Source organism: Haliotis rubra, unplaced genomic scaffold (assembly GCF_003918875.1).
Source record: "Haliotis rubra isolate DU_JTF1 unplaced genomic scaffold, ASM391887v1 Scf231, whole genome shotgun sequence".
In the NCBI taxonomy this organism is placed as follows: Eukaryota; Metazoa; Mollusca; class Gastropoda; order Lepetellida; family Haliotidae; genus Haliotis; species Haliotis rubra.
In genome coordinates, this window is record NW_025766348.1 from 1,060,446 (window position 1) to 1,072,656 (window position 12,211).

The following is a 12,211-nucleotide window of genomic DNA, read 5'->3' on the forward strand; positions in this document are numbered from 1 at the left end:
AAATGCAACAATAATCATGGCATTTTTTATTTTAAAGGGTAATGAATTGCTATATGCTAACAAATGTATCGTGTCATATTTCATTATGGCTAAAAGCAAAAAAAGTCTTGGTTCTCAGGCACCTCCACATAACTTGTTCTTATTTCAATTTGTTAAAGAGAAAAAGAAAGGTGAAATATTTAGTGACTCAAATACAAGATCCTGGAAGTGAAATCCTGCATTACCAAAAATATCATAATCAATATCATTGCTTAAAGGCACTTTGAATGAAGTGATAGCAACATTTTACTAATGAATATGTTCATTTTAAGATGAGCTCATAGGGAGTAAATGCAATCTATCAGTAAATGGGGCATGGTGGGCGAGCTGGCTAAGGCGACACGCTAGTGATCCAGTGAGCTTAAGGTGTCAGGTTGTCACAACCCCTAGTGTACAGTACACAACCCTGTGCACTTAAAAGAACCCACGATTCCGTTGGTATATGACCAGATGGTGGCCACATAAATATGTTCAAACACCTAGTTGCGGGTACAGCAAGGTGCAGTAAACTTGGACAAAGTACTGTGACTATGTGTCCCAGTCCACCCAGCTGTGAATGGGTACCTCGCAAGGATGAGAAACCTGCAATAATTAGGTGCGCCTAGTAGCTGCAAGAGTTGTATGCTCTCCGGGGAGTTGTGCTAGTTGCCTGGATATGTGTGCAATATAAATATCCTATAATTAAAAAATAATAATAACTTCACAGGATTTAGCTGAATTTATGTAAATAATTTTATGTGGAGAAATAACTAACAGTAATAGTAATCGCAAAAATGAAAACTTTCAACTTGATTTAGAGCTTTGATGAAATTTCTTCACATTACTTGTGGTTTCAGAAATGTCAAAAGTGGAAAAGAACCAGTCAAGCCAAACATAATATTATGAAGATTTGTAATTTTTGATAATTACTTCAATCAAAGGTACATTTTCCTTCACGTAATTCATGGTACCTCAGAACCAAGTCTTTCTAATACAAGCCTTGAATCCACAGCATCATAGACAGTAGGACATAAACTATTTCCTTCATGTTCAATGAATTCAGTGATTCTCCTCAAACAACTCTTTCTGAGAGTTTTTCTCGTCTTCGAAGGAACTTGCGGACATTCCATTCTGTATGGTTCATCATGTGAGGGCCACTGTAAATTCCGAGGACTGTCATATTGTCTGCATACTCCAGGTCTGGCAGCAGCTGGAACAGTTTCAAGGAAAACTATGATGTGAGGTATCAACATAGTGACAAACACTTGTCAATTTCAAGTTATGATCAGAGATATGGTCCAGACAAACACACTACTATGAACAGAGTCAAAGTCAAACTTGTTACCATGGAAACAGGAAACAAATTCATTTTCTTAAAATGCCCAAATAGCGAAAGGCACCACTTCAGTGTATGGTTACCACAAGTAACAGACTTGGATGGAAAGTCTTTGAATTTTTGGAGCAGTGTTCCAGAAACTAAATCAACCCCTCCCTTTTGTGATTAAGACTAAATGGTTTCCATGGAAATAAAAAAAAAAAAATAAAAATGCCCCAAATCCGCAAAGAGCAAAAGACACCACTTTGGGATCTGTTTGATATATCTTTCAAGTTTTGTTGAAAGATATTAAACGGTTTTCGAGTTGTGCTCCGGAGAGACGAAGTCCACTCGTCCCAATAAATATGCCTAAACTATCAAACAAGACCAAACAAAGGGAATTTTCAGTGATAAGATGGTAACCTAATTCATGGAAATAGTAAAAGAACATAGCTTCTCCATTTTGCAAAGTTTGCAAAGCATGCCAACCAGCAATCAGGTACAGAAAGAAATGTCCAACTTTCATCCTATGTTGTGAAAGTTTGAAGCAAAACTGTTCTATTTGAAACAAATTCCCTGACCGACCTCTGTCTTCCAAAAACAATTTAGTTGATGTGATCCTGCACAACTAGACTGGACAGGAAGATATTCACTTCCTTCCAGGGTGATGTCAGGTATTGATCTCTTGTTCCAACAGTCCAATCCCTGAGGTCAATAAGTGTCATAGGACTTTCAGTTGCGCATGGCTTCCGGGTAGACACGTTTTCCTGGCTCTCGCTATTAGCCCAGCGGATAAGTGATCAAATTGTGCACTTTGTGTTACAAGCATGAAATTTGGCATGATTGTGGCTATACCCTTCTTATTTAATAAAGATCGAGAGGCCTCGCAGATTTTTTATATATTTTTCATAATTTGGGGGGAAAAGTGAAAAATAATCATTTTTCTACTATTTTCATCAGAACTTCTTTTAAAATTCTCCAATTCTCATAAGTCATATCAAATTGTAGGAAATTCATAGCTGATCATTTTCCATCTATACATGCTTTTTTATCCTTAACGGATATGCACCAGGGGCATATAGATTTCTTTTCCCAAAATCGAGCCCTGCAATAAATGATTTTTGTTGTCCAGTTTGAAGCTAATTCAAATATCAAATATATACAGACCCTAAATGAAAGAGTGCTCAGGTTTTGGCACTTTTTAAATTCAAAGAAGACTGTTCTTGACATTTTTGTGTTTTATGATAGCAGAGACAATTTTACATACTGTAGTAATTGGAGCATATCACCATCAGACACTTCAGCACACTGCAACAATCCTTGAGAGTTCAGTAGAATAATTTCATATTATGTCATTGCTCCAAAACCCAGGAAATGATACTAAGGTAAGATAATTTCTATTTACTTTAATTTTAACAGTATATGAGGCCTGTTGACTTTCACCAGAGGCCATATACTTTATTACATGATAACATTTTCTGATAAATATACTGTTATCGCAACAGCATAAATGACACTAGTTATTTGTGATTGAAAATAATTCACAAAACAAAGAGTTACTGTAGAAAACGAAAACAGTTCATCACCCATATGTATTTGAGGTATATTTTAGCAAGATATTGTATAGAAACAAAATACACAAAATAATATGAAACATCTATCCATATATTTTATGGTATAGTTGTATTAAATAATTATGTAAAATTGTTAGTTTTCCACATCACTGAAAGACAGTAATTGAAACTTTGTTATTTACACTTTGCTAATGCATTGATATATCCTTAGTGTCTTTACCCATGACCATTTTGGAAAACCCCCAAAACTAATCATATTATTAACAATAATTAACATATGAAAATGTTTAAAGTTGTAACCAGCTGTGAAACATTAAGCATTACAAATCTATCATCAGTATTCACCAAGGATTTTAATTTTTTGCATAAATTTATATATGTAATTCAAATTGTTCTGAAGTGAGACTATAAATCTGGCATACACGTAATATGAACACACAATTTATTAAATCATCCCTAATTTCACATGAAACTATAATTGATACTATATTTTAGTATATAATATAATACCTATGCATCATGCATCATATTTTGTCACAATCAGAAAAGCATGAATGTTATTTTGAAACACAAATTTTGTCGCGCACCTGTTGTCGAGGTCGATGTTTGTAAATGTTGTTGTGTCTGGCAAAGTAAAAAAACTAACAAACTAGCATCAACATGCCTCACAATTATATGTTTCTTATCTGCATAATCAGTGTAGAATAAAGTGGTGGTCCTAATATCAACAAATGTTCAAATAAAAGATACTGAGAAACTTGCATCAACTGCTGTTTCCGGGTCACGGGAGCATACAAGGTCAAACAGGTTCCGTGATTTGCCAATTATATAGAATATTCATAAATTATATATTTTATTCTGCAATTTTCATGACATGACACATTGGAATAAACGCAATAGTGCCATTTGAATAAAATATGTGAAGACATTGAACATACGATTTGTTTACGACCAACGTTTTCGATTATTTATTTTTCAGAAATGTTTTTTATTTTGTCGTTGCACTGATAATTGCCGATACAAATGTACAAATTTAAAGTCAGATAATTATGAGATATCGGAAATAAGAATATTGAGATCGGTTTGCGTTAATTTAACGATTTATTCAGGTTCCTTATATGAAAAACATTCCACTGTCAATCAAGTAATTCAGGTAAATTCAGAAAAATTTACATTATTTATCTTTGCCTTGTCATTAACCTCTGCATGGTTGAAATTATTAGGATATTTTTAGATAATAATGTTCATTTTTCTATCTAGTATTCATGTGGGATGACAAGACTTTATGGGTGATCAACTTCTTTATTTTAACAATGGCGACGTTTCGGTATAGATTCTTATACTGTTTTCAACCATATGGGGGAATGAAGGGGTACACCAGTTTATACACAAGATAAGATAATGCGATAACAATAACAATGGTGGAAAAACAAAGCATCAAAGAAAGTTACATGATGAGATGCAATAGCATGATGAGAAGCTAAGATAACATGAATGAGATGAGTGGGATTACCATGACAATTAGTGACTGTAAGTTATAAATGCCAGGAAATGTGCAAATAGCAAAGGGCATCAATTTGGGATAAGTGTCATATATCTGCCAAGTTTTGTTGCTCTGGAAACGAAGTCCACCCCACCCTTTTGAGAATAAGTCCAAATTGTTTCCATCGAAGGGGGTGGGGGGTGGGAAGAGAAGTCAGTAGTTGACAGATGTACCATTTTCTTGATCATTTAGAGAAAGTATCCTTTGTAAACAGCCATATTACCTTGGGTGTCAGCAGAAAATACTGGGAGGTGGACTTTTTACAAACTGTCTGGACAACCAGCTCAAACACTTTCCTCTCGTTGATAGGATCCATACCCTGGAAAACAGGAAGCGAGAAATGTATGTATATTACAAGAACAAAAAAATCAGCATAGAGCGATATATAATACCGTAACAAGAAAGATATTTGCATTATATTCACATACAGGAGCTTACCTATATTTTGCTCTTGCAAACATATCTGTACCCGGTACACAGCAAGAGTCCAAACTGACAGCAACATTGGTGCATAAAGATTGGTACTCATACAGCAGTGCATACAGGGTAATCATGAACACTATCAGATTCCCTACAAAGTATTACTTAGGATTGTTTATTGATTTATTTTAAAAATGTAAGAAATTACATAAATTTCTTTAAATATCAGTAAGAGACTGAAAACTATTCATTTGAATGCACCCATGTACTAAATCTATGAGTTCGAGTTTTCTCTTGACCCTACTCTATCTTTGTGCTGCCAACAGACATGGAATACTTGGTGGGTCTTACACAGCATCTGAATAAGCATGTGATATGTAGAACATTACATTATACATACATTATTTGTTTGTTTTGATGGTGGTCTGCAAATAATTGAGTCTGGACCAGACATTCCTTTGGGGCTCTCATTTCTTAAATATTTTAATGGGGGGGCTCTCTTTTCTTAAATATATTAATTCATTCGCTTTGGGCAATTACCCACTTAACACTGGATCCTTATCCCCTAAGTTTTCAACCAGAGCTCAGGTTACAACCGGGTCTGCAGACCCCACTTTAGCAATCAGAGTCCGCAGACTCAACACATCTCTTCGGCCGAGCCGCCGCAGCGGTTCCAGAACAGTAACCTAAAGTACTGTCGGAAATAGAAAAAAACTGTATTTTCTCATTTATCTCTACAATTTATGTAGTTGATATGTGCAAGTGTGAAATATCTGTCAAACTAAGTTCGGACTAACTACAAGTCTCAGTGGTAGGGACATAAGAAACATAGAAAAAGGACTTTAGGCCAAAATTAAAAACTTGTTTGTTTGCCCATACGCGACTGACCCATGAAAATGGCCCCGACTCAAAATATTTTATCATGCAATCTCAGCTAGTTTTTTTTTTCATCTTGACATCCAAAGGTGTAGCTACCAACATAAAAAATGCCCGGGCTTACACATGATTGTTGCTAAAAGGGTTTGGCAAGCCCTCAACACTATCTAAATAAAAAGCTTTGCAACCTATCAGGCTTACATGAAAAAATTGGCTTGCTACCAAATTTGTGTCAATATTGCTGCAAAGCAAAGTTCAGTGAATGTTTATCATCCCGATATAGATGAAGAAATAAGTGTTATTAAGAACTTTGACTCGACATTAAAGTATGTGACTTTTGAAGTTGTGCGAGACGATGCCACAAACAACATTTTGCAGGAGCCCCCGGCAGAACTTTTTGGTAATGTGTTTACGGACATGATGCAGAGTCGCTATGAATTGAAGTTCCCAAAGCCTAAAGAAGACTGTGACAGTGTGAAATTTACAGGTTTGTACTTATAACAACAATGATAATAAGTTATTAGTTAAGAAATTTTGACAAACTGTTCATAGATTTTGAGAAATGTCATGAATGTCGTACTTGGTACAATTTTGTAACAGTAACAATTCAGCCAATGGCAGCGAAGGTAAACACAATTCCAACCAATCAGCGATACGTAAATAAAGATGGCGGCCCCCATATCGACACGTTTTGTTAGAGGTACGAGTGTTAAAATGATGTCTATGAAATATGTTTGAGACGGAATACGTCAATATAATCACTTGTCAGACAGTACATTTATGTTCATGTTTAGTTTCGCTGCCTTGTTTATCAACACATGCTATGATTAATATGTATTGTGAGAAAATGATGTTGAATCTGATACGCAGATTTACAGAATTTCCGAAACTGTTTTGAAAATAATTAAATCATAAATAAGTAACAGTCTCGAGTATGTTTTCCCCTGCAATACACAAAATACGCTAGCGGTTAATAATGTTTTAATTATCTGATAGAATAACAGAGCTTTTGTCAAAAACGAAAGTGTGAATTGAGTATGCAGGTTGACATGATGTATTATTAAATATTAGCAAATACTTTTTGTTTTGTTTGAAATAAATTCACATCTAAGTTAGTCAAATGTAAAAATGGTTCAGCAAAAGACAAGTTGTACAACGACGTTTGTTCTTATATGCGGATGACAGAGGCTGACTTTCCACAACAGATGTCAGACAATGAAGTGGCCAAAAAGCTTTGGTGCATTGTTGATGCTTTGTGGTACATAAATGAAAATTTGGAGACAATAAATGAAAGAGCAAAACACCTGCCAGCTGTATGTCCAGTTCCAGGAAGGTATTTTTTGTATTATTACAGACATTTTTAACATTTTAAGTTTTCATTTAATAAGTCTGACTTGTCTTGTACAATTTTGTCTTTACTTAGAAGTGGTATTAAAACAGTGTCGGCCCATAAGTTTTGTTAGGCAATCAAAATTGCATGCAATACAGCGATTACTACTCCCTTTCTGTAACTAGTGTTTGATGGTAAACCTACACGTTATTTGTCATCATTCACTTGATGGTCAGTTAATGAATTTTTTTGACAGGTATAATTAGTGGTAACACCACTCAGATTACCTGACAAAGGTTCCCGTTTGGCATTTCTCGTGTCTGGAGTAACTACTGAACATTATAAATTAAGGTCTGATGTCGCAAATGTATTACATCTTATGTAATATGTGCATGGAAGTGCAGCAAGAGGGATTATCAGCTGAGTTACAAAAACAAACATCGATCAAAGGATTAACTGAAAACACGCTGATGGATTAATTGCCTTTACCTTGCACAGTGGATTTGTCAAAAGGTAGTGTTTATGTATGTAGATTTACTAATCTATACTGAATCGCCCTGTCGTAAAGTGCCTGTGTAAAAACAACGTCCTCCCTGCAAGGATTAACTGCCAATACATTGATTGATTGCTAACTAAATTACTTTGTTAAAGAATGGCAGACATCATGCAATTAGTTGCCAGGTGTGCTATCTTGGGTGACCAATCAGACTCTACATCAATGTGAAAAACCTGAAACGATATATCACTTTTTCGCATATTTGACTGATACAAGACACATGACATGGAGCAGGATTCTTTGTCAGCTGAAGGTGAATGGCTTGTCGTTCCCTTATGTGGATATTGATGGATACATTCCTCGAACAAGGTAGGATAGCCTGACATTGTTGCTGTAACTTTAGTCTGTTTTAATTTTAATATTTGGATTTTGTTTTTATTCATTTGTTGTAGCATTATAAGGAGTAGTATATATAATGATAGTCCGGGATCAAGTCCAACAAAAAGCCTCTGCAAAGCTTTATTTCACAAATAAAGCTTTTGTCAGGCCCTTATATCTCGCCACCATTGTATCTACTACTTTTGAACCCCCAGTTAACTCCCCGACCCCACGTGGCACTATTGTGACGCTATGATGTGTTGACCTCGATGAAACAGTTTAATGTGAATCGCCTATGATCTCTTTGGTGTTCGTAATAAAGGCTTGCTGGGCTTTTCGTACCCCCTGTTCTATGTACTTTTTTTTCTCGTCTTCGCTGATAGCAGACTTACGAGACTTGGACCGGATTTCTTGTTTCATCTTACAGTACTTGTCGAGTTCAGAGAGGATTGAGCGAAACTCCTCCTCCGAGATCTTACTGTCAGTGAATGCTGCTGAAATACGCTCACTTACCGTGTTCAGTTTTGCTTCAGCCAGAACCCTGATCTCGTCGTGTTTCAATGCCTTACGATGCAGTCTGCGTGATGCAAACTTAAGCACCAACCCTAACACCCCTGCCACCCCAGCTGTTATTTCAATGCCTAGCACTATAGGTGCAGCCACGATGGTAGCTAACAACCCAACACCTGCCGCCCCTAGTCCCATGCTGGTTGCCATAAGGGCAGTATCAGTCCCGTCCACGACATTGAAAGCCCTATGGTTCTTCTTATATAGTGCTTTCCGAGTGTCACGGTCTTGTTCTAGTTGGCGTTTTACATCACATAACTGTCTCAAGCGGAACCCGTCTACGGTTTCCAGTGTCTTCGCGACTTCCTCCACGACTGGGTACAGCCCCATCCTGTGTGCATATAATATATTCTAAAAAAGATCTTTAAATCGTACGACATTTAATTCTTGCACAGTGTATTTGAGGCTTATAAGGTTTAGATCATCGTACAGGGAAATAGGCGAGAGGCTAATAGGTAACTCTGCGTCTACACGAACATCATGGGGGCATCTTACTGAGGGGACTATAGAACCCGTTGAGGGGTCCGGTCGTATGATGATACGGCAACGTTGGTGCCTGCCTGTGACGCCCCAGCGTATTGTCACCCCGGGTAAAAGTTGCCGTTCTATATTATTAAGAACCGATCCGAGGTAGACTTCTATGGTGAGTGTGGAGCCTGGTTTCACAGTCATAACCGCCAATTGGGTATCGGGGACGTCAAACCTTAACTCGTCCTCCCGACCTGAAACAACTAACATGTTACTCGTGTGATCCCATGTTAGCTGAGTTATCCTATAGTTCGGATGGAAAACCCCAAGCAAGATGCCGTTGTTCCTAATTTCGGAGACCTCCCTATCTTTGTTTAACGAGATATAAGGTGCGGTGAGGGTCATGTTGATCAACCATTTGGGCTCTATAAAGTCGTCTGGCAGACGCTGCCGCACGTACACGCCTTTTCTTAAGGACAGGACGTACGAGGTGCCGTCCACGCCAGACAGATCGAACCCCCTTGTGCCTCCTAGGCCCCCGAGTGTGATTTTTGGTAGATGATCGGCCATTGCCGCCCGCCTATACACGTTGTCTTTGAAGTGTAGGACGTATGAGCCACCTTCCTCACCAGGCTGATCGAATCCCTCCATGTCTCCTAGATCTTTAAGTGTGGCGTTGGGGTGATGACTGGTCATTGCTATAATGCTATTACGAGATAATTTCCAACTGTTTTTCTGATAATAGTTCAGGGGTGCACTTCACCCCAATGAAGTGTATGTTGTCGGGTAGGAAGATCTTGGTTAGTGATATCGTGTCTTCCACGATCACGGTGACTCCCTGCAGACTGGTTTTGGAGTCGACACCCACCCGCACGTAAACGGTGCAAACGTGATACTGGTGTCGTTTCACCCACCCGAGTTTGATCCCCTTCACGATTTCGACCTCATCCCGCGATGGTTCCCCTAGGTAGACTTTGATGATCAGAGTGACGTTCTCCGGTAGGCTCGCCAGGACGTTGACCACGCCAGCAAATTCAGACACCAACTGTAATGTCACGTCTGGCACTCCCGGTTTACTCGATAGCATGTGGGCTGCCATACTGGCAACTGGGCTGATGACTACGCTACGCCTCTGAACCGGGACGTAAGCCACGAGCAGGGTTCCGTTGTTCACGATTTTGTTTAGGTAGTTGTCTTTGTTATCCGTGAAAACGTAGGGGGAGCCGAGATTAATATTGAGAAACCAGTCGCCTTTAGCGGTAACAACACCCACTTGTCATCTTCGGTGAAGACGAGCGTATATGGCTTGTTTCGGGCGACGGTAGTGCTCTCAACATCGAACAGTTTGCCCCCGAACGATGGGTATATTATCCATTTATCATCACCGGTGTTGACTAGGGCGTACCGAGTGTTGACGGCCGCTCTTGAGGTATCTACTATATCACCTAGGGCTCCACCGGAGGGGACTTCAACGCGTTTGTAAATGTTGTTTTTCAGTTGCAAGACGTACAATTTACCATCTATTTCGGGGTCGACGAAACCGCGTGTGTCCCCGAGGTCGGAGATCCCCGCATTGATGCATTCTTTCAACCTCATCCTGGGGCCTTGTGCGCTGGTCATTTTATGTGAAGCGTTATGCTGAGGCATCCTATATTCACGAGATTATGATTTATATCTAACACCGATATTATCAGCTCAGGGATGTTGCCCCCGGTTAACCTCTTATACTGCCGCGGTGAAAACAACTCGGTTCTACCGTCGTTGTATTTCTCCGTTTTCGCCTGTACTGCTCTCAGTATCGTGGAAGGGTGACCCCCTTGAATGTTGTCCGTTGTGCTCACCTGGCCGAGATGAATGCACAGCTCTCGGTACGGTACTAGGTCAGGTAACTTCGTGCCTGTGACGGTAGTTGTTGGTTTTATCTCGTCAGGTGGCATACCTAGTGTCTTAGCCAATGGCCGACCGAGCCTCAAGGAGTTTCTTCCGTTGTTGATTAACACCACTGTGCCGTTTGAGTTGTTCATCTTGAGTTCGGCTCCCAGGGGTTTGAAGACCTCATCGCTTAGAGAGCACACGCTGTAGTAGCCGTCAGTTATCTGGCTGCGGGTGCCACTGACGAACAGCTTATTGTTGTTGACGTTGATGTTAGTCCATCGCGGTAGGTAGGTGATATCGCAGAGTGCGGCTTCGAGTTGACCCGACGTGTTATCGATCGCGTGCATCAGCTGAACGGCCTCGCCGCTCGTTATTCCTGGAAGTGTTATGTACATGTTAGAGTATATATGCTCATTATATAATAGTTTTAAAATGTACTCTCCTGGAGTGTTTTACCCTTAACTGGATATAGATTTCCCACACAAGATCGTGGTCGCTGATGGGCTGTATTTCAACGCCCAGTTCATAGATGTGTTCGACTGGTATAGGTTTTCGGTGACTAACGCCAAGGTAGTTCATGCTTGGTTCAACAACCCGATGCAGTTCTGGCAGAATCAACTCAACTTCGCCATGGTGCGCTACAACAGGGTGTGGTGTGACATTGACCGACACTCGGCGTGGACCGCTGAGTCAGTCTGTGTTCACGTTCCACGTGTACTACCAGATCAGACGTATCCTCAATGAGATCAGCACCCCGCTCCCACAGGACAAGGCGTGAGACGCAGTAAACAACCAGTACGATAGACGGGCCTACGAATGTATTTGCAACGAATTCGAACTAAACCCGAAGACGGATTGGCGTTTGCCCGGGACCGAACCACGGGTTGGGTATCCCCATCGTTCACAACATGCCCCTCGTGGATGCCAGCGAGAAGATGAAAGAATGGGGTTACAAGTCGTATCATCACCTCACAACAAACGAGTGGGATGACAGTTACATGGCTTTCGACAACAGCAAGGATTACAGAGTCTGGAGGTTCGAGCAGGGGGCAGCGGATGACTGGAAAAAGTTCATGTTGGACACGATTCAAACGTACGTGTGGGCGCTGTTGGGTGCGCAGACGCAAACGCGTTCCAACATCCTCGGTAAGGGGACTGCTTACGACGCTCAGAAACAATTCGTTGTTAACGTTGAGGATGCTATCAATGCTCCAGTTGATCCCCCGAGTGCCATCAAACGCTACCAAGACGTGTTGGAATACGCCTGGTCGAAAGTTGACTACGTATTCGACGTGGGACTGTACATGGCTCCGGGCGATATGCAACTGAGAGTAAAAAAAGTGGTGGGCTA

General features: G+C 39.9%; 1 protein-coding gene across 1 annotated transcript in view; it reads right to left on the reverse strand.

The window, feature by feature from the left end:
• Positions 1–492: 492 nt before the first annotated feature.
• Positions 493–12,211, reverse strand: part of LOC124278117 (structural maintenance of chromosomes protein 5-like) — a 387,080-nt gene continuing 375,361 nt past the window's right edge. The window contains exons 24-25 of the mRNA XM_046713865.1: positions 4,674–4,769; positions 493–1,228 (exon numbers count right to left, since the gene is read on the reverse strand). The gene's annotated coding sequence lies outside the window, so the exon portion shown is untranslated. The remainder of the gene's footprint in view (positions 1,229–4,673; positions 4,770–12,211) is intronic.